Consider the following 23,884-nt stretch of genomic DNA (forward strand, 5'->3'; position numbering starts at 1 on the left):
ACTGGCTGCCTCCAGCTGTTGCAAAACTCCCAACATGCCTGGACAGTCAATGGCTGTCCGGCAATACTGGAAGTTGTTATTTTGTTTTAAATTTTTATTGTGTAAAGGTGTGTGTATATGTAGTGTTTTACTCTTTATCTTAGGTTAGTGTAGTGTAGTGTTTTTAGGGTACACACGGGCGGGAGTTTACAGTGAGCAGTGAGTTTCCTGCTGTAGCACGGAAAATTTTCCGCATCTCAAACTTGAAGCGGAAAAATTGCTGTAAACCCCCGCCCATGTGAATGTACCCTGTACATTCACATGGGGGGGGGGGGGGGGGGGGCGCAAAACTACAATTCTCAGCATGCACTGACAGACTGTGCATGCTGGGGGTTGTAGTTATGCAACAGCTAGAGGCACACTGATTGGGATTGGGAAACACTAAGTTGGGTAACAGACTATTGCAGTGTTTCCACACCACTGTCTGTTTCCTAACTCAGTGTTTCCCAACCCATGTGCCTCCAGCTGTTGCAAAACTACAACTCTCAGCATGTGAAAACACATAGGACGACATTTATCATTGTCTTTAGACTGTTTTTTGTGTCTACAAAAGGCACAAAAAGGAGCAAGCAGGGTTTATTTGTGCTTTTTTGCAACTTTTTGTTTACACATTTCTGCTGATTTTGAGTTGCAATCCACTGATTTTGGTAATACACATGATATAGAAGGGATTTAAAAAAGGCGCAAAAAAGGTGCAAAGCCACTGAAAAGTCTCTAAAACTACACCATCCCAGACCTGGCGTAGCTTTTTAGTGTATGTGAAGAGAGAAATTTGAGAAAATGTGACCTGCACAAAATTTATCAAATGCTCTGTGAACATTTAATAAATTTGGTGATCCTACACATTACCAGCACACAAAAAGGTGTAAAAAAAATGCTTCACTTTCACCTACAATGATAAATGTGGGCCATAAAGTCAAGTAGAAAAGCCAAATACAGCATGCGGTATGTTGTCTTGTTTCTGCGCTAGTTTTATAAGTAATGCTAAATTGAATGGAATAAGTGTTCTTTTTATTACATCTACAGATACCATTAAGTGTTATTTATAAACATCACTTGAAACATGGTTGCTGCAGGCAGCAACAACACATAAGGCCTATTATATTCAATCCCTCTAAGATTACCTAAACATGTGTTTTATATTATATAACAGATTTTTAAATAGTGTGGGGTCTGAGTTTTTCATGTTGTTTTGTTTCCCACTGTATAAAACCTTTCACATTAATTAATATGTCTCTCATTAGCCAGAATTTGGACATATCTCTAATTGTGGCGCATTGCACCCAAATCTCTCACATACATCACATGGAATTTTTTATCTCACAGCTTATACTCTGGGATTGAGGAAAGATGGTGGCTCGTGTCCCTCGGTATGGAGACTCCAGGAAGGCCCTATTAACACTTTTTTAACAAAAAAATCCTAGAGACACATTTTCCGAGACCAGACGAAGCACATCCTTGTGCGAAATACTGGTATTGTCTCTGAGCGCTTCCTGTGACAAGCTGCGCCTGTGATCCCGGACTCCCGGACGCTACTAGTGTTGCTCGCGAATATTCGCAATTCGAATATTATTCGCGAATATCGCATATTCGCGAATTCGCGAATTTCGCGAATTCGCGAATTTCGCGAATATAGCGCTATATATTCGTAATTACGAATATTCATTTTTTTTTTTTTTTTTTTTTCTTCACAGTACACATCACAGTGATCACCCCTCTCTGCTTCCAGCTTGTGTGGTGTAAAGAAGGCTGTAATACTACAGTGTGAGACTGGCGCGCGAAAATTCGCATATGCGAAAATTAGCAGATGCTAATTTTCGCATATGCGAATTTCCACATATTCGAATTTTCGCATGCGCGTATTTTCGCATACGCGAAAATAAAACGAGAATATAACGAATATGCGAATATTCGCGAATATATGACGAATATTCGTCCATATATTCGCGAATATTCGCGAATTCGAATATGGCCTATGCCGCTCAACACTAGACGCTACTACCGATACTTAGCGGTGAGTGCAGTTGTTCTTTTTCTTTTACGTCTGTTAAGTATTCAGTGACAGGTGGCTAAAAAGCAAGTAACCAGCTCCAGAAATACAAGTCTGTTGAGGGATAAACCCTCTATTTGGAGGTTACATGGGTCTGCAGTCACCCTACTAAGGGTGCTTTCACATTATGTTTGTAGTGTACGGTTGCTGGATCCGGCCCCAACCCCATTCATGTCAATGAGCCGACCGGAGTCAAACGCTGACTCCGGTTGTCTCATTTTTCCCCAAATACGGTTTTCTGACAGGACCTAGAACCGTGGTATACTAGTTAGAGGGCGGCAACATTCTGTTTGAAGGGGGTTATTATCAAAGGGATCTTGTGCCCTGGGCTTAGGCCCTGGGTTTTGGTAAACTGATTGAATTGTGGTTCCTGACCCACCCAGGGGATTAATTGTGCTTGTGACTTTAGTAAATGACACTTGACTATCTTGACTAGAATTCTTCCCTGAATGTGTGCTTACCGCCAGGTTTTGACTTTCACCTACAGGGGTTGACTTGCAGTAGTTGCGGGGCTGCGTGACTAGGCCTTGGGCCTCCCTCAGCAACACCAAGCAAACTTCTTAGGTCCTCACACAAGCTGTACCTCAGCTACAACTGAACTAGGCTAGCTCCTACCAGCTAGGTCTGGTAGCAATTTAGAGATCCCATTGGCCAGATAAGTCAACTGGTTCACCTTGCATACCTCCCCTTGGTAACATAGCTCTTAGCAACAAATATATAAAGGCACAATAACATATTGATACATTATATAACATTACATTAACTCATACACAACTTAAGATGGTAGTGTGACTTCTGAGGAGTGCGGGGCCAGGGGACATTGACTAAGTCTGCCCGATAGGACTGGCAGGGGTACAGAAGGGCACCTTCAGTACTGGGCTACCACGAAGACTTTAAACATTTAGTACACAATAAAGTTTAACATACACATTCCATGCTATATGCCTCAGCTTGTAACTCCACATTTCCCTATCACGTAAGGGATTCCACATTATATCAGCCTTGAAAAACATACTCCATCATTTTCTGAAAGCCATGACTAATGGGGCAAAGAGTATGAAGCCACAAGCCAATATTTTATTTCTCTTGGACCTTTACTACATTTCCAGTAAGTGAGTCACACAAACAGATTTCCTCTTTTATTTAACTCTTTCACCATGAAAGCTAATTTTTTCTCTTTCCTACGTTCTGTTCTCTTTACCATTTGCTGTACTTTTTATCAGGTCAGCCTGTTGTGGTTATTCTCTAAACAAAAAAGTATACAGTACAAGAATATATTCTACTTGTGAGAATATATAGCTTGTTATGATCAATGCATAAGTGAGAAAAATATACACTTCACAAAATACAGTAGAAACAGACCTTTATTATGTAGGATTTTATAGTATTTTAAGACAATGTCAAGTTAAGCCTTTTTGATATGATACATTATTTGACAATATCAGGTCATTTCAGATAACATGAGACACTTATACTATTTTGACTACTTAAAATAGTTAAATAAGCTGCTTTTTCTTTTCTGCTCAACACAGGTGCAATCTATTGACTACTATAGATCTAATTCCTAAGGCTATGTTCAGACAGTGGCATTCTACCAACAACAGAGCGCCGGCAGAACATGCCGATGCTAGGACCATTTGAAAATGCGCCATCTTAAAGGAGGCAATGCGTTTCCATACAGACTCCGCAGAATTGTGGGTGTAAAATGGTGCTGGAATGGTGAGGGTAAAATGAAAATAAGAAGCATGAGCATCATATATAAAAAAAAAAATAACTTGAAAATGTTCTGCTCCCTAAGCCCAGCCGTGGCAAATTGTATCCCCGTGTTCCCAGTGAACCCAGGGACTTGAAGTACATGGTCCTCAGGGTTTGCCTATAGGGGGTCAGAAAGGTCAGACAACTCAGGGACAACTACAATGACTGATCTGCAATTTCTTCTTGGAGGACATAGAGGATGACAAGGTGGAAATGGGACATATTTTATCAAATGAGGTGCTTTAACCTGTATATACTTTCTATACAGAGCAGTGGACCATGGTGATCACAGGCTGGATAATTTAACATGGACTATCGCTGAGCTACAGTAAAAACTGACGATAAACACACCCTCTCCAACTGTCTGAGGTAGACATGACGTAATTAGCATTTTTGACTGGCAGCAGAGGTTGGGACAGACTGGAAAATAGCTTTTTTTTTCTCCGCACACTTCTGATTGGCTGATCTATAGTTAAAACTGCTGAGCAACAAGCAGCAACTGGCTCTGTCTTCTGCAGCATCCCGCTATTTGCCCTTCAGAGAGTCCTAGAAAGCGAGATGCTACTAAAAGCGAAACTGAGCAATGTTACAAATGCTGCAATTGATCACTCAGCAATGATTGGCCCATCAAAGCAACCTCCCCCCCTCCCCCCCAGTGTGTTACTGTGATCAGCTGCTACAGATAGCAGAGATCACAAAAATGTCACTTTCAGATACCACGCAGTGCATTACCTAAATATAGGGAGGGAAGAGGATAATTTTCTTTTGCTGTGTGATGCCATAACTGCCTGGGCTCCAGGGCCAGTGCAAGGATCTTTGTCTACGTAGGCATAGGTGCATTTTGCTGCCCTCCGCCCCTCCTACCTCTTGGCCAGGTGTCTCAGCATTGCCTAAGTTGGCAGCACCCAGGACAAGGTAAAGTATTGTATGCCTATAAGCTCATGGCCCATGAATGTAAAGGCACATTGACATCTGCGTTCAATTTCCAATCCCCCTGTAGGTAAGCAATCCCTCACTTAGATAGGTAAGGAAATCCTCTTACACCCTCTACAGTATATGGTAGATGATGTCATCACATGCAGCGTGAATGCTGCACTGAGGATACCCGTTCCCTGCTCTTGTACAGCACTGTACTTTGTACGCTTTGCCACTCATTTTACTTTTCTAGGTGGCAATGTCCACCATACAAGGTACTATGATGGGGTGGCGAAGTATAATAGTTGCCCTCCTGTACCCTTTTCCGTCCTGTGTGGCGGACTCTATGTCAGTGCCCCCTGGGTCCACCTCCATTCTACAGACCATAAATGGTCAACAGTGCCTTATGTTATTTATTAATTTATCTTTCTGATGTTAATGTTTCTTTAAATGTGGTTACTAAGCCTTATGTAACCAGGGAAGGTGTCATTGACCAGGTGACTTGTGGGTGACCTATGGGAGTGCTCCATATTGCTCCCTTATATAGCAGGGAGGAGCTAGCTAGTTCAGTTCTATGCATGCAGAGGTACAGTCAAGACCTGAGAGTGTCTGGAGTCCTGAGGGAGACCAAAGCCTAGTCACGCTTCCATGCTTCCACCAACCCCTTCAGGTGAAAGTCAAAACCTGGTAAGCAACCACAGGGGAGTCAGTCATAGTTAAGTCTAAAGTCAGCATGGGATTGCACTATTCAGTCCAAGTCCACTACAAGTCCCAGCAAGCCCTCAAGACTCCTAAAGTCACTGGTCATCTCCTTGGGCCTAAATGAGCTGTAAAGACTAACACCTGTCTGCCTCAGTTAATCTGCTGTTGTTCCGTAACCTTGCATCAGTGTGATTATTTGCCTCGCGCCTGGCCCAAGAACCAGCGGCCATACCTCGGGGGGTGTAGAGGATAACTATGCCCTGGCATCATGAACACAAGTGGTTAATGTCATTTGCCCCTAGGGTAATAACATCTGCCCTTCACCAACACCCTCACCATAATGATAAGGTGTCTTCCTGGTGTCATCGGGTATATTTGTGATCCCTAGAGGCTATTGGGTGGGTTGTTACAGGGTGATGGGCACAGCAGGACGTGTATGGTATGAGCTCACTTCATGGAGCAAGTCAGCTTTGCCGGGATCCGACAGAGCACTGGGACTCAGAGCCCTCAGCAGCACGGGACAGCCAAGAGGGTGCTAGGACTTGGATTTTCAGCCCCCCTTAGGCAGTTGCGTGATAGTAGCATGGCCCTGAGTGTTTCCCAACCAGTGTGCTTCCAACAGTTGAAAAACTACAACTCCCAGCATGCCAGGACAGCAGGCACATGGGTTGGGAAATACTGCCTTAACATGTAGCTTTCCAGCTGTTTCATGTATTATCAAGCAGTGACCTAGAAGGCAAGAGCAACATGGAAGATGTATGAAGAAAAGGTCATTGCAATCCTTCATCCCCCAGAGACTACAGAACAAACAGCAGCAAATGTAAAAAGTACCCCAGGGGAAGGGGAAATAAACAACCTGCCCCACCTGATCCCCCAAAATACCACCATGTAACTGCAACACAGTTTACCACAGTGTTTCCCATCCAGAGAGCCTCCAGCTGTTGCAAAACTACAACTCCCAGCATGCCCAGATAGCAGACACACTGGTTGAGAAACACTGCCCTAACATATAGCTTTCCAGCTGTTGCTAAAGTACAATTCTCATCATGCCTGGTCAGCCAAAGACTGCCAGGGCATAAAGTTAGTTGTAGTTTTGCAACAGCTGGAGAGCCACACTTTGGGGAACAATGACATATTGCAAAGGCTAACTTGCAGCCCTATACAGACAGCACATATTACAATAAACAGTGCCAATACATGTTCAACTCTGCTACATCTGTGAGTGACATTGCTGAGTAAATAAATGATAGTTGACTATTTTATGCCTGGTACTTGCTGCACAATTTATAAAGTGCAGGACACTGACACGTGCACTTTACACAGTGCACCAGTATGGAGTTACACTGCACTGCCCATGCTGGACTATCCCCCCCATAGCACCCACTCACCATGCTGCAGGTGATCCCTCACAGTCTGCAGCTGCCTCTAGTGTTTGGGAGGATCCCGCCTGTCAGCAGCAGCAGCATGGTTGGTGAAGCGGTTGTATGTAGTGCTGAGGGCCTTTGCAGAGCCTGATTGGGCTGCCTCTGCTTCCTTCCCTGCCTCTGCGCTGCACATAGTTCAATCAATAGTCACTGCTCTTAAAGTGGCAGAGGACGCTTACAAGTGCACAAGCACAATCAGGCACACTATGCCACTCCAGGAGCAGTGGCCTCTGATAGCAGATGAGCTGTATAAGAGAAACTAAACCCGGAAGAGGGAGCAGGTGCTTATTGCTCAGGAACTCATGATAGGCACAGCAGGGTTATCTGACCGGTACCTCGGGGAGAGGAGTCTGCAGCGCAGGACAGCCAAGATATTGCTGTGACTCTGCCAAAGCTGCAGGGTAGCTCGGCAAGCTCGTGTGACATTACACTTGTGGTGGCGGGGTGTGTGGTGCAGGGCAGATGGTGTTACCATAGGGGAAGATGGTATTAACCCATTGTAATCGTGACACCAGGGCGTGGTTTAGCCTATAACCACCCAAAGGTATACAGCTGGATCCTGGGCTAGGCACTAGTGTTGGGCGTGAATATTTGCATTTTGAATTTTTATTGCGAATATCACAAATTTGCAAATTCGTGAATATTGTGAATATATTCGCTATATATTCAAAATTACAAATATTCACTTTTTTCTGCATATGCGCATATTCACATATGCGCATATTCGCATATTTGAATATTCGCATATTCCTTCTTTTCACTTGTGGGCCAATTAGAATGATGCAAATACACTTGTCAGAGGTTATCAACAACAGCCCTAGCAACCAAATACACTGTTTTCTTCCTCAAATACGTGATTATGCGAATATTCGCATATGCGAATATTCACATATGCGAATATAACGAATACGCGAAATTTGCTAATATAAGACGAATATTCATCTATATATTCGCAAAATATCACAAATTCAAATATGGGCAATGCCGCTCATCACTACTAGGCATGGGGGCAATAAAGACTCCGACGCCAAGTCACCGACAACGTCAGCTTTACTGTGGGTAGACAGTTGGTAAAGTCTATACAGTGCAGCTAGAGCCCAAGGAGGTGACCACTGACTCAGAGACCTCGCTGGGACTTGTAGTAGGACTGGGTATTTTAGTGCAGGCCACGTTGATTAGACAGACGACTTGACTGGTGACTGACAATTATTGCAGGTTTAGCTTACTTGCACTTGACTGTGGCTGCAGACTGGGCTTGAGGCCTCCAATGCTCTGGACACACACTGAGACAACTTGACTGCACTGGACCTCAGCAATAGTGTTGAGCAGCATCGAATTCGCGAATATATGGACGAATATTCGTCATATATTCGCTAAATTCGCATATTCGTAATATTCTCGTTTTATTTTCGCATATTTGAAAATTCGCGTATGCGAAAATGAACATATGCGAAAATTAGCATATACAAAAATTTGCAGGCCAGTCTCACACAGTAGTATTAGAGCCTTCTTTACACCACACAAGCTGGAAGCAGAGAGGGGTGATCACTGTGATGTGTACTGTGAAAAAAAAAATATAAATAAATAAAACGAATATTCGTAATTACGAATATATAGTGCTATATTCGCGAATATTCGCGAATTCGCCAATATGCGATATTCGCGAATAAAATTTGCATTGCGAATATTCGCGAGCAACACTACTCAGCAACAAGAGAGAGAAGCTAGCTCCACCCAGAGCTTATATGGGGGAGACTAGCAGGGGGCCCATAGGTCACCCTTGTGGTCAACTGGTCACTGATACCTCATGGGTAACAATCACATGGTACATTTTATTAAAGGTATAAGACATCTTATAATACAAAACATATGTAAAAATGGGGAAACCACTACAGGGGGCCCTGGGGACACTGCTGGACAGGGCAGGAAAGGTATGGGGCAACACCATCCCATACTGGGCCACCGCAAACTCCCCCTCTTAAGTACAGTGGCCCTTGATGCCCAGTCCTGGAGGGCGGAGGACCAAAGTGACTACTGGGGCTAATGACCGTTAGCTTGACATTTTTACCTCTGTCCCTGTACATGTTCTGTTTAGATCAGGAATACCTTCTGGCCAGTAAAATATCCTGGACACGTGGACAAGAGAGAGAACATTTAGACACCTTTATAAACACATTTAGAGCTAGTGGACTGGGACTTCAAATAAGGCTACATTCCTAACTTATATATTTACATGCATAATCTATTTTGCCATATATGAATGGAGTATATGTGGTAGGTAACTTTACTTTATTAGCTAATCTTTGTACCTCGCAGGGAGTTGTAATTGGGTTGACTGTTGGGACCTATGCAACACCACTTCTGGAGAGTCTGGAACCCTGGTGTCTTCTGGAGCTCTTGGTACAGCTGTAACTGTAACTCGGTCTTCCTCAGCAAATTCGAGAGTTGGTACAGGGTCAGGACTGGCAGGACTCAGAGTCGCTGACTGTGGTGCTGGAGAGACTGGTGACAGAGTTGGCTCTCTGAAAACTGGTGTATAAACTGGAGCCAACAGTGAAAGGACTGGAGCTGGAGTAGACTGCAGGCTAACTGGGAGAAAACATAGGGAAGTCCATAGATGGGTGGATACCCTCACCTGGAATGTACTCTCTTGCAGGTCTGTCAGCTGGAGGAGGTGGTGCTGGGAGTACAGGTAGGTCTTCTTTCAAACGCAACTTGATCCGGTTGCGGTGAACAACTTGTGGCTCATACCCCAGCTTTTGTACTTCTTACACGTCAGTATCTGGATAGGGTATGGCTGTCACCAAGTATGGTTCAGTTTCTCAGATGGAATGCAATTTATGGGTTCTCGGAAACTTTTGAAGCCACATTTTGTCGCCTAATTGAAGCGGTTTGCCAGAGGCATAATGGTTGTAGTCCTGTTGCTGTCTTTGTTGAGCCTCGCCCATCTCTTTGCTGACTATTTCTTTTGCTTCGTGCATTCTTCTCTGGTGATCCGAGACCGATCCCAGGGAAGCTTGCGTAGAATTGTTGAATGAAGCTTGAAGCCCAAATGTTTGGTCTTTTGGCAGCTGCCCATGTCGCCCTATCATCAGTTAGAAAGGGGTGTATCCCATAGAACTATGGACTGTGTTATTGTAAATTTCCAAATCTCGGGGCCACTCTGGAGACAGAGGCTGCTCGCAACATGTGGATAAAGACTTGATTGACGCGTTCACAGAGCCCATTCCCCTGGGGGTGGTAAGCAGTAGTCCAAAGTTTCTTACAGGCATGGAATTGACACAGCTCTTGGAAGAGTTGGGCCTCGAAGGCCATTCCATAGTCCGTTAGGACAGACTCCGGACACCCAAGGGTTTGCACCCAATTGGAGTAGAACATCTGGGCCGCTGTCTTGGCTGTGAGAGCTGTCTTGGGGACAACGACAACCCATTTAGAGTAGTGATCCACCATAGGTGTACCTGGACTGAGTAGGAGACAACTTGACATGGTCTAGCACGACCAACTGGTTAGGTCTGCTCTTGCGTCCTTGCGCACATTCTTAGTGACGTTACAGACAGCACATACATTGCACCATTTCTTAATGTAGCTCCACATTCCGATCCAATAGAATCTTCACCTGACAGTAGCTTTGGTCTTGTGGACTCCAAAGTGTCCCGACTGACCAGGTTATGCATTGAGGACCATCGCCGCATATCTTCTGGGAACTAGAATCTGATGAAGTCAATCACCAGAGACAGGATCCAAAGAATTTTGGTACAAAAGTCCTTTGTGCACAAACAGTCGGTTCCTCTGTCGCCACAGACGTTTCAGCTCGTAGTCACACTGGGCCCGACATAGATGGGTTGGTACCTTTTTGCCAGAAGGTAGTCCAACAGATCTCCCATGACTCAACTTTTGTCCTGAAGAGTTTTCCATGTATATACGTCTTCTTCAACCTTTTCGGACCTGGGTTCACCGACCTGATTACTTAGGGCCGGTCCGCAACCTCAGGGGAAATCCGTTTAAATCCCAAACACTGCGTTTTCCAGTGTCCTGGTTTATTACAATGGGTACAAAAGGGTCTTTGCATCCTGGAGGGTCTACTAGCCAGAGGGTTGAGGGGGTAGAAATTGTGGGGAGCAGGAGCAGGGGTAAGTTTTCTAGGTAGGAGTGGTTCACGGACCTGGTGAAAGCTCCTTCACAGCCTTAGTCAGTTGGAGAGGCACTGTCGCCCAGTTGATCTGGAAAGCTGGATTCCGACATCTGGTTGTATTTTGAGTGCGCTGTCGCTTTAAGAAGAATGAGGTGCTTTCCCCTTTACGATAATTGCTGAAGTGCTGCAGTGGACTTGACTTGGCTAGTGGGGGTACTATAATGGATGCTCCCCCTCTATTTTGCAGGCACCCGGTAGCAATTTGTCTTGCAACCAGACTTGCGGACACTAGTGGGTTAATGCTAAAAGCTATTGGCACCAGATACTTGATACTGATAATCGTTGGTGTTTGCAGAGTCTGCGCTGCAGTGGGAGCTTAATAGAAGACGCCAGAATCTCCGATATGGCTGAGCCCAGGGAACTTCCTGTTTTGGTCCAGTCGGCAAAGTCTTCCCCTGTGCAACCCAGGGCGGCTCTTTGGTTCCTCCTCGCTGTGCTGAAGAGGCATCACAGCTGGGGAATGACGGGTTGGAGCTGCTGGATCCTGGGCTAGGCATGGGGGCAATAAAGTCTGCGACGCCAAGTTAAGGACAACGGTAGCTTTACCGAGGGTAGACAGTTGGTAAAGTCTATACAGTTCAGCAATGGTCCAAGGAGGTGACCACTGACTCAGAGACCTTGCAGGCTCGCTGGGCCTTGTAGTAGGACTGGGTATTTTTGTGCAGGCCACATTGACTAGACAGAAAACTAGACTGGTGACTGACAATTATTGCAGGTTTTAGCTTACTTGCACTTGACTGTGGCTGCAGACTGGGCTTGAGGCCTCCAGTGCTCTGGACACACACACTGAGACAGCTTTACTGCACTGGACCTAAGCAACATGAGAGTGAAGCAATATATATGTTATGGGGAGACTAGCAGGGGGCCCATAGGTCACCCTTGTGGTCAGCTAGTCACTGATACCTCCTGGGTAACAATCACATGGTACATTTTATTAACCCCTTAACGACTAAGGACGTATATTTACGTCCTCCGCCGGCTCCCGCGAGGTCACGCGGTGTCCCCACGGCATATTGGGTCAGTCCCGGCAGCTATCAACGGCCGGGACCTGCGGCTAATACAGGACATCACCGATCGCGGTGATGCCCTGTATTAACCCTTCAGATGCGGCGATCAAAGCTGACCGCCGCGTCTGAAGTGAAAGTGACCCGGCTGCTCAGTCGGGCTGTTCGGGACCGCCGCGGTGAAATCGCGGCACCCCGAACGGCTTACAGGACACCGGGAGGGCCCTTACCTGCCTCCTCGGTGTCCGATCAACGAATGACTGCTCCGTGCCTGAGATCCAGGCAGGAGCAGTCAAGTGCCGATAACACTGATCACAGGCGTGTTAATACACGACAGTGATCAGCATGAGAGATCAGTGTGTGCAGTGTTATAGGTCCCTATGGGACCTATAACACTGCAAAAAAAAAGTTGAAAAAAAGTGTTAATAAAGGTCATTTAACCCCTTCCCTAATAAAAGTTTGGATCACCCTCCTTTTCCCATAAAAAAAAATAAAACAGTGTAAATAAAAATAAACATATGTGGTATTGCCACGTGCGTAAAGGTCCGAACTATAAAAATATATCGTTAATTAAACCGCACGGTCAATGTCGTACACGTAAAAAAATTCCAAACTCCAAAAAAGCGTATTTTTGGTCACTTTTTATACCATTAAAAAATGAATAAAAAGTGATCAAAAAGTCCGATCAAAACAAAAATGGTACCGATAAAAACTTCAGATCACGGCACAAAAATGAGTCCTCATACCTGTACGTGGAAAAATAGCAAAGTTATAGGGGTCAGAAGAGGACATTTTTAAACGTATAAATTTTCCTGCATGTAGTTATGATTTTTTCCAGAAGTACGACAAAATGAAACCTATATATGTAGAGTATCATTTTAATCATATGGACCTACAGAATAAAGATAAGGTGTAATTTTTACCGAAATATGCACTGCGTAGAAACGGAAGCCCCCAAAAGTTACAAAATGGCGTTTTTTCTTCGATTTTGTCGCACAATTATTATTTTTTCCGTTTTGCCGTGAATTTTTGGGAAAATGACTAATGTCCCTGCAAAGTAGAATTGGTGGCGCAAACAATAAGCCATAATATGGATTTTTAGGTGGAAAATTGAAAGGGATATGATTTTTAAAAGGTAAGTGTTACGCCGAGCGCTCCGGGTCCCTGCTCCTCCCCAGAGCGCTCGCGGAGTCTCTCTCTCTGCAGTGCCCCGGTCAGACCCGCTGACCGGGAGCGCTGCACTGACATTGTCGGCGGGGATGCGATTCGCATAGCGGGACGCGCCCGCTCGCGAATCGCATCCCAAGTCACTTACCCGACCCGGTCCCCGGCTGTCACGTCCTGGCGCGCGCGGCTCCGCTCCTTAGGGCGCGCGCGCGCCAGCTCTCTAACATTTAAAGGGCCAGTGCACCAGTGATTGGTGCCTGGCCCAATCAGCCTAATTAGCTTCCACCTGCTCCCTGGCTATATTACCTCACTCCCCCTGCACTCCCTTGCCAGATCTTGTTGCCTTGTGCCAGTGAAAGCGTTTAGTGTTGTCCAAAGCCTGTGTTCCAGATCTTCTGCTATCCACATTGACTACGAACCTTGCCGCCTGCCCCGACCTTCTGCTACGTCTGACCTTGCCTCTGCCTAGTCCTTCTGTCCCACGCCTTCTCTGCAGTCAGCGAGGTTGAGCCGTTGCCGGTGGATACGACCTGGTTGCTACCGCCGCAGCAAGACCATCCCGCTTTGCGGCGGGCTCTGGTGAATACCAGTAGCATCTTAGAACCGGTCCACCGACACGGTCCACGCCAATCCCTCGCTGACACAGAGGATCCACATCCAGCCAGCTGAATCGTGACAGTAAGAAAAAACGAAAGTGCAAAAACTGAAAAACCCTGCGTCCTTAAGGGGTTAAAGTTATAACACATCTTATAATACAAAACATATGTACTAATGGGGAAACAACTACAGGGGCCCTGGGGACATGGAGGGACACTGCCGGACAGGGCAGGAAAGGCACGGGGCAACACCATCCCGTACTGGGCCACCACACACTGTCTTCCCGCCTCCATTGTGCACAGGAGCACAATAGCAATAGAGAATTAAACAGAAATAACTCTGCAACTACTTCACAAACTAAAAAACGCAGGGCGTAGGGGTATGCCCCCGTTACTGAGTCCTTAAAGACTCAGGGCGTACCTGTATGCCCTGATCCCGCTAACATGGTTCAAACCATTCTCACAAGTGGAGAACAGGTTAAACACTGTAGGTCTCGGTTGCTACGGGCAGCCAGGACCCATGACTAATGCCAGGTACCGTCGATCTGGTCGATGCCCTGCATAACATTTTTAAACACCCCGATCAAAGTTGATTGCTGTGTCTAAATTGAAGGTAAAACTATCTTGGCAGCTCAGCTGAGCTGATCGGGACTATCATGACAGAATCACGATGTCCCAATCAGCTTACTGGACGACGGGAGGGTCCTCACCTGTCTCCTCGTCGTCTGACCGACAAACTACTGCTCCATGCCTGCACAACAGGCTGGAGCAGTAGAACGTCGATAACACTGATCAATGCTATGCTATTGAACAGTGTACGTAATCAAAAGATTGCATGGTATAGCCTCCTAAGAGGGCTAAAAAAAAGTAAAAAGTGGTAAAAAAATAAGATAATAAATGTGAATAAGCCCCACCTAATAAGTTTAAATTACCCCCCTTTTTCTATTTTATAAATAATGTAATAAAAAAAATCATATGTGGTACCGCTGTGTGCGTAAATGTCAGAACTATTAAAATATAAGGTTAGCTAAACCGCACAGTCGATGGCGTACACATAAAAATATACTAAAGTCCAAAATTGTGAATTTTTGGTCACTTCATGGACCATAAAAATATTAACAAAAAGCGATCAAAAAGCCCCATCAAAACAACAATGGTACCGATAAAAACTACAGACCACGGCGCAAAAAATAAGCCTCATATAGCCCCATACGTGGAAAAATAAAAAAGTTATAGGGGTCCGAAGATGAAAATTTTAAACATACTTTAGGTGCATGTAGTTATAATGTTTTTAAAGTAGTATAATAAATAAAACCTACATAAATTGGGTATCACTGTAACCGTATGGACCTACAGAATAAAGATAAGGTTTCATTTTTACTGAAAAGTGCACTGTGTAGAAACAGAAGCTCTAAAAATTAGCAAAATGGCAAATTTTTTTTTCATTTCACACCACAAATAATTATTTTTTTGTTTTGCCGCAGATTATGTTATAAAATAAGTAATGACATTACAAAGTAGAATTGGTGACGCAAAAAAAAAAAGCCCTTATTTGGGTTGTAGATGCAAAATTTAACACGTAAGATGAAGAGGAAAAATGAAAGTGCAAAAACAAAGATTGTTTTGAGTCCTTAAGGGGTTAAAGGGGTACTCTGGTGGAAAACTTTTTTTTTAAAATCAACTGGTGCCAGAAAGTTAAACAGATTTGTAAATTACTTCTTTTAAAAAAATCTTAATCCTTCCAGTACTTATTAGCTGCTGAATGTTACAAAGGAATTTCTTTTCTTTTTGGAACACAGAGATCTCTGAATCACGAGCACAGTGCTCTCTGCTGACATCTCTGTCCACTTCTCTGTAGGAGAAAATCCCCATAGCAAACATATGCTGCTCTAGACAGTTCCTAAAATGGATAGAGATGTCAGCAGAGAGCACTGTGTTCCAAAAAGAAAATAATTATCTCAGTAGTATTCAGCAGCTAATAAGTAGTGGAAGGCTTAAGATTTTTTAATAGAAGTAATTTACAAATCTGTTTAACTTTCTTGTACCAGTTGATTAAAAAAAAAAAAAAAAAAAAAAAAAAAAGGTTTCCACCGGAGTACCCCTTTAAAGGATTCATTAGGAAAACTCAAAATATAATAGGCTGGAGGAGAGCACAGATGTGGTCATTGGGAAGGTTTATTTAATGTTACTTCCAGGAGGTATTATGCTGAACTTTAAGATGTTTTTAAATTGGAAAGTGTATTACATTTCTGTACAGACCAAATGTATTTTAACAGTTTGCCAAGTCAAACATTGCAAAGTGTATAATAATAATACAGTATTTAGATTTTGACAATGTCAGTGTGAACAAAAACAAATCCATGTCAATGGAAAAATAAAGTGACTAAGCAAAACAATTATACATTAATATAGCAGTGTAATTGTAGTGACCACTAAAATAAAGTTAAAATGGCATTTATACCATATTATCAGGACAAAAACATCATAACATTTCTGCCTTTTTTTTTTTATATCTAAAGCCGAGGAACGTGCTCTCGATTCACCCAAAGGGCAAGAAAAAGTGCAAACGTGTTACACTAAAAAAACGTGCACAAAGGATGCGGTCTATTGCAAGCCCTTCTCCGATAGGAGAGAGGCCCCCCAACAAACCTTACCCTTCGCCTCCGGACCAAAAGGTACCTGCGAGGTTCCAGGTTCGATGTCCCTTTTCGCCGAAGCTACTAGGGGACCACAAATGCTCCCGGCATCCCCCTTGCCTAGTCCTACCGATAACGGTAGGTACCCTGCCAAAGCAGGAGTACCCGGGGTGTTTGCAGGGAGGTGCGGAACCTAATGGCCACACACACCTCCCCTAGACCGCCAGGAGGGACACCCAGAAGGGCTACCGCATCCTGAGAAATCCTGTGAACACACAACACGCAAAAAGTGACACAGTGAGACAAAAAGAAATAAATAAGTGAATGTGTGCAGATATACTGCCCGGACATCCGGCCGGATCTATAAAAATTTCTCTGATCCTAGCCAGAAGGCCGGGAATCAAGAGGTGAGTGCCACAAGGTGAAGAGATTATGGTGCCCGTGCTTCAACTCAGTGAGCCAATACTCCCAGTGAGTTTCCGCACCTCGGGGTCACCACTCCCCGAGGCACAAAAGTACCTCGGCTCTAGACCCTCTCAGCCTCATGGCGAGACCCGGAGGGAACAGGTCACATCGGGGCAGCCGTCAAGCTGATTCCTCAGAACCAGCCCCGGAAAGCCCTGGTACACCTGCATCCTCCATGCAGCACCCATCCCCACCAGCCCCATACCGGCGTCACAGTACACCGGCATGAAAAACTGATAAGAACAGATACTACACTTGATCTTAGCCAAAAGGCCGAGAAGCGATAACATTTCTGCCTTTCACTCAGAAAAGTAAGTTTATTAATTATTGATATACAGTGTGGCAAAAAAAGTATTTAGTCAGCCACCAATTGTGCAAGTTCTCCCACTTAAAAAGATGAGAGGCCTGTAATTTTCATCATAGGTATACCTCAACTATGAGAGACATAATGAGAAAAAAAAATCCATAAAATCACATTGTCTGATTTTTAAAGAATTTATTTGCAAATTATTGTGGAAAATAAGTATTTGGTCACCTACAAACAAGCAAGATTTCTCGCTTTCACAGACCTGTAACTTCTTCTTTAAGTGTCTCCTCTGTCCTCCACTTGTCATCTGTATTAATGACACCTGTTTGAACTTGTTATCAGTATAAAAGACACCTGTCCACAACCTCAAACAGTCACACGCCAAACTCCACTATGTCCAAGACCAAAGAACTGTCAAAGGACACCAGAAACAACATTGTAGACCTGCACCAGGCTGGGGAATCAGCATTAGGAAAGCAGCTTGGTGTGAAGAAATCGACTGTGGGAGCAATCATTAGAAAATGGAAGACATACAAGACCACTGACAATCTCCCTCAATCTGGGGCTCCACACAAGATCTCACCCCATGTGCCAAAATGATCACAAGAACAGGGAGCAAAAATCAGAGAACCACACAGGAGGACCTAGTGAATGACCTGCAGAGAGCTGGGACCAAAGTAAAAAAGGCTACCATCAGTAACACACTATGCCGCCAGGGACTCAAATCATGCAGTGTCAGACGTGTCTTCCTGCTTAAGCCAGTACATGTCTGGGCCAGTCTGAAGTTTGCTAGAGAGCATTTGAATGATCCAGAAGAGGATTGGGAGAATGTCTTATGGTCAGATGAAACCTAAGTAAAACTTTTTGGTAAAAACTCAACTCGTCGTGTTTGCAGGAGAAAGAATGTTGTATCCAAAGCATGGGGGTGGAAACATCATGCTTTGGGGCTGTTTTTCTGCTAAAGGACCAGGACGGCTGATCTGTGTAAAGGAAAGAATGAATGGGGCCATGTTTCATGAGATTTTGAGTGAAAACCTCCTTCCATCAGCAAGGGCATTGAAGATGAAACATGGCTGGGTCTTTCAGCATGACAATGATCCCAAACACACCGCACAGTCAACGAAAGAGTGGCTTTGTAAGAAGCATTTCAAGGTCCTGGAGTGGCCTAGCCAGTCTCCAGATCTCAACCCCATAGAAAACCTTTGGAGGGAGTTGAAAGTCTGTGTTGCCCAGTGACAGCCCAAAAACATTACTGCTCTAGAGGAGATCTGCATGGAGGAATGGGCCAAAATACCAGCAACAGTGTGTGAAAACCTTGTGAAGACTTACAGAAAACGTGTGACCTCTGTCATTGCCAACAAAGGGTATATAACAAAGTATTGAGAGGAACATTTGTTATTGACTAAATACTTATTTTCAAAAATTAGACAATGTGATTTTATGGATTTTTTTCTCTTTATGTCTCATAGTTGAGGTATACCTATGGATAAAATTACAGGTCTCTCATCTTTTTAAGTGGGAGAACTTTGGTGGCTGACGAAATACTTTTTGCCCCACTGTATACCTCAAAACTTTACTTTTCTAAATATATCTCAAGCTCTCATACATCAACAGAAATATAAAAAGGTGGAAAAACTAGAAAGTCGCTATATCCTGAAGGCCTAAAAGGCAACATTTTTATAAATTTGTGGTTCTTGTAATTTTAAGACAATTAGCATTCTTCCTCTTCATGTTAGAAGTTGTAGAACACCACATTACATGGATAATGAAAATTCAATAAAATGTTCTTCATTTAGATGGGACTTATGATGCTTTTTGATTGCCTCAAACCGTCAAGTGCAAAAGAATGTAGACCAACCTGATCTATGCCCACTAGGTCTTACTAGCCTACTATGGTATAGTTTAATATATCTTTGCATTGTACAATTTGTAAAATATAATTTCATGTTACACATCAAATAATAATTTACTTTTATGACATGTCATAGACATACGATCGGTGGGGGTCTGACGCTTGATTAAAACGTGTGAAAATCTTTCTCTCAATGATATGACTCAGCTCCTGCTTATGCTCCATTACACCTACAAACATCTCTGAACTGGTCTTGTCACCAGCCTTTGTGAGAGGAGGTACAGTTTGTGTAATCCAGTCAGAACCGATTAAGCTGAAACCCTTTACTGCTGGAACATCCATAACTGATTCACAACCTATCATGGCAGCAATACCATTCAGCAGTTTAAACCGTGGATTATTTCTTAGGGTTATGCCATCAGTTATGGTTTGTGTATCCAAATCAACCTTAGGCTAACTCCGCTCTGTAACACATTGCAGGATCAAACTAAATAGTGCTTATTTGTACTCTAAATAGTGGAACAGAGGACTGCACTGGTGTTGTAGAATAAAATTTGTTAGATAATTTTGCTAAAGACAATTTTTTTTGTTTTGTACATGTCCTTTAACTTGTTTTGTAATTTTTCCCTTTAAGTGTTAAAATACATATGGTTTCTCTGATGTCATATATTTTTACACTTTTTGACTTCTACACAATGTTTTATTTATTATTCTGGACTGAGAAAATGTTCTATAACTACATGTTCAACTTGTTCACTTTATTAAACATTATTCCTGAGAACTAAAAGGTTAAGTAAGAGTGTATTACGTACTACGATTTCCCACAAACTGGGATTACTGCCTATAAACAAGTTTGTTTCCCACTGTAGAGCCCTGGGGAGTGTGTTGTAACTCTGTAGACATGGGACCTGCTTGTTTTATGATGAATTTAGTTTGTTGTAACGTCATCTGCATGCCTCCTAATCTAATCTATCACAATTATCATCTCCACAAACCAATATAAGCAAGGATAAGTTCTCATCTTGTTTCTTGCTTCACATCGATATATGACAACCTGTTTAAAAGGAATGCAACATATAGCCAAATGTTTTGCCAGCAGGCCCATTGGGGGATATTTATGAATGTTGGTGTAAGATAGTAAAGATTTTACCAAAGTTTGCTTGGTGTATTTTTTATGCAGCTGCTCAAAATTTACCAAAAAGGTGCACGGGAGTTGATAAATTTAGCACAATTTTAGAAACCAGTGAATTGCAGAGCTAGGTTTAGACTTTATGCTCTGACATCTAAAACATTTGTATGTATCCTATTAGGTGGTGTAGGTTTGCACACAAAAAAATGTACACCTTGCATAAAAGTTGTGCGAAAAAAACATTTTTTACACACATAATAACGTTATGCCCACTGCATAAAGTGCTCCACCGTGCCCCAAACAATACACTGGTTTTAAGAAGACTCTATCTGTTGTATCGCGTAATGAAAGTCAAATGGTGACAAGATGTTTTTTTCCATTAAGAGCCAAAGGTATATTATGCCATGGCAGCAGTTAAAGGGGTACTCCGCCCCTGGCATCTTATCCCCTTTCCAAAGGATAGGGGATAAGATGTTAGATCGCCGCGGTCCCGCTGCTGGGGACCCCGGGGATTGCTGCTGCGGCACCCCGCCATCATTACTGCGCAGAGCGAGTTCGCTCTGTGCGTAATGACGGGCGATACAGGGGCCGGAGCAGCGTGACGTCATGGCTCCGCCCCTCATGACATCACGGCCCGTCCCCTTAATGCAAGTCTATGGCAGGGGGCGCGATGACCGTCACGCCCCCTCCCATAGACTTGTATTGACGGGGGCGGGCCGTGACGTCACGAGGGGCGGAGCCGTGACGTAACGATGCTCCGGCCCCTGTATTGCCCATCATTACGTGCAGAGCGATCTCGCTCTGCGCAGTAATGATAGCGGGGTGCTGCAGCAGCGATCCCCGGGGTCCCCAGCAGCGGGACCCCGGCGATCTGACATCTTATCCCCTATCCTTTGGATAGGGGATAAGATGTCTAGGGGCGGAGTACCCCTTTATAAGATAAACCCTAACTTACCTCTTGGTGCTCCCCTGTTGCTGCTGGTATCGCTGTACTGACCTCTGACATTATGACACATTTTATACTCATGTCTAATGCTTTGTGTGATACGTTTCCGTGGAGCAGACTGCTATCGTAAAAAGAAGGTGCTAGTACTACAATAATGCCTCACTGTTCCCTATTCTCATTGTGCCAGTATGTTGCAGTAATGCCTCCTCTTTCCCCCATGCTGTCACAATGCCCGGCCGTGCCCCATGCTGTAATTATTCCTCATGCTGTAATAATACCCACTGTGCCCCACCCTGTAATAATGTTCCCATTGTGCACAGTGAGGCATGTAACTGTATTTGGGCAGAATGTGAGCAGTGGTGTAACCACAGGGGTAACAAAGCTTGCATTTATGACCAGGCTCCGGAGCAGCAACTAAAGAAACATACTGGAGCAAAAATCACATAAGAATTGTGAGAAAACAGTCACACACAGGTACAGACACTATATTATGAACTACAGTAACTTTACAGCCCCTTTAGCATAGTGTGTGTGTGTGTGGGGGGGAAGTCCTTCCTTTCTCCACCAATTTCTACCCCCATGCTTATAAACCACATATTATGAACCATAACTAGTGTAAGCCATAACATTTTCTGGGCATGTGCAAAAGTTGCAACACTTTTTGTTGTCTATAAGCTAAAGTTTAAAAATTATGGGCACTTTACAGAAACATGGCTAGCCTATTCTAAGTAATGGCCAGTTTGTCTATTTAAGAGAATATTGCATTAAGTGTCACATTGACTGTTTGCCACAGTTATTTGGTGCATTTGTGCAGCAGGTAAGATCATTTGCACATTTGTTTATTCCCCCACAGGCGGTTTGTTGTAGTGCGACAGCTACAGTCCATAAGAATCCATCACTTTGAATGAAAGTTCATTGCAATTTTTTAATTTTTTATTTTAGAGAGATGTGTTGGTTCCATCTAGTGGACAAGTGTGGAATATTCCTGGGTGAAACTTCAAAGAAGCGTCTGGGACCTAGCAAACAATAAATAAATTAAAAATTAAAAAAACGCCATAGGTCTGTTCCTTTTTTCCCCAGATGCTAATCTCTTCAGCTGGAGACAAGTCATAAGAAAAAAGTAAGTTCACTCTTTTTGACTTCTTTGGTTTTATGCATCAGGACATAATAACAAATAAATAAATCTGGTCCCAAAATATCATAAAATTAGGTTAATACAACCTTACAACAACACACACAACAGATCTCATTCTAGACAGCCATGTCAGTATTTATTCAACAAAAATGAGGCAACATGGAAAAGCCATGTGTGATAAACTAAGTACATCCCATTAAAGGGGTACTCCGCCCCTGGCATCTTATTCCCTATCCAAAGGATAGGGGATAAGATGTTAGATCGCCGCGGTCCCGCTGCTGGGGACCCCCGGGATCGCCGCTGCGGCACCCCGCTATCATTACTGCACAGAGCGAGTTTGCTCTGTGCGTAATGACGGGCGATACAGGGGCCGGAGCAGCGTGACGTTGGGCCGGAGCAGCGTGACATTATGGCTCCGCCCCTCATGACATCACAGCCCGTCCCCTTAATGCAAGTCCCATAGACTTGTATTGACGGGGGCGGGCAGTGACGTCACGAGGGGCGGAGCCGTGACGTAACGATGCTCCGGCCCCTGTATTGCCCGTCATTACGTGCCCGTCAAATGGTGACAAGATGGTTTTTTCCATTAAGAGCCAAAGGTATATTATGCCATGGCAGCAGTTAAAGGGGTACTCCGCCCCTGGCATCTTATCCCCTTTCCAAAGGATAGGGGATAAGATGTTAGATCGCCGCAGTCCCGCTGCTGGGGACCCCGGGGATCGCTGCTGCGGCACCCCGCCATCATTACTGCGCAGAGCGAGTTCGCTCTGTGCGTAATGACGGGCGATACAGGGGCCGGAGCAGCGTGACGTCATGGCTCCGCCCCTCATGACATCACGTCCCGTCCCCTTAATGCAAATCTATGGCAGGGGGCGCGACGACCGTCACGCCCCCTCCCATAGACTTGTATTGACGGGGGCGGGCCGTGACGTCACGAGGGGCGGAGCCGTGAGGTAACGATGCTCCGGCCCCTGTATTGCCCGTCATTACGTGCAGAGCGATCTCGCTCTGTGCAGTAATGATAGCGGGGTGCTGCAGCGGCGATCCCGGGGGTCCCCAGCAGCGGGACCCCGGCGATCTGACATCTTATCCCCTATCCTTTGTATACGGGATAAGATGTCTAGGGGTGGAGTACCCCTTTAATAAATAGCTTGTAAATCCACCTTTAGCTACAATAGACTTAAGTAAGGCTATGTTTACACATCAGAATTTCCATGCAAAATTCTTCTTGGAATCCTGTTGAACTGAACAGGATTCTGCTGCTCTGTGCACACCACAGAATTTCCGTGCCAGATGTTTCCGACATGGAAATTCCGTGTCCGCAGAAATAATGAACATAAATGCATAGCCATCTATAAGACTGCGTATTCCTGTGCGGTCCTAGTGCCAACATATTGTGCAGGCGCCGTAGTCTGAGGAATGTCTGAACGAAGATTTTCTGTGTGGATATTCCATGGTGTGAATATAGCCTCAAGGTTTTTTGTATGACTTTTTAGTCTCCCATATCATTCTGAAGAAATTTTGGCCCACTCTTTTTTATAATGTTACTTTACTTACCTGATCTTGTAAG

At 44.2% G+C, this 23,884-nt stretch overlaps 1 pseudogene; it reads right to left on the minus strand.

Moving 5' to 3' along the window:
- Nucleotides 1–17,120: 17,120 nt before the first annotated feature.
- On the minus strand, nt 17,121–17,230 carry LOC130359824 (U2 spliceosomal RNA; annotated as a pseudogene).
- Nucleotides 17,231–23,884: the final 6,654 nt, after the last annotated feature.

Source organism: Hyla sarda, chromosome 2 (assembly GCF_029499605.1).
Source record: "Hyla sarda isolate aHylSar1 chromosome 2, aHylSar1.hap1, whole genome shotgun sequence".
Taxonomy (NCBI): Eukaryota; Metazoa; Chordata; class Amphibia; order Anura; family Hylidae; genus Hyla; species Hyla sarda.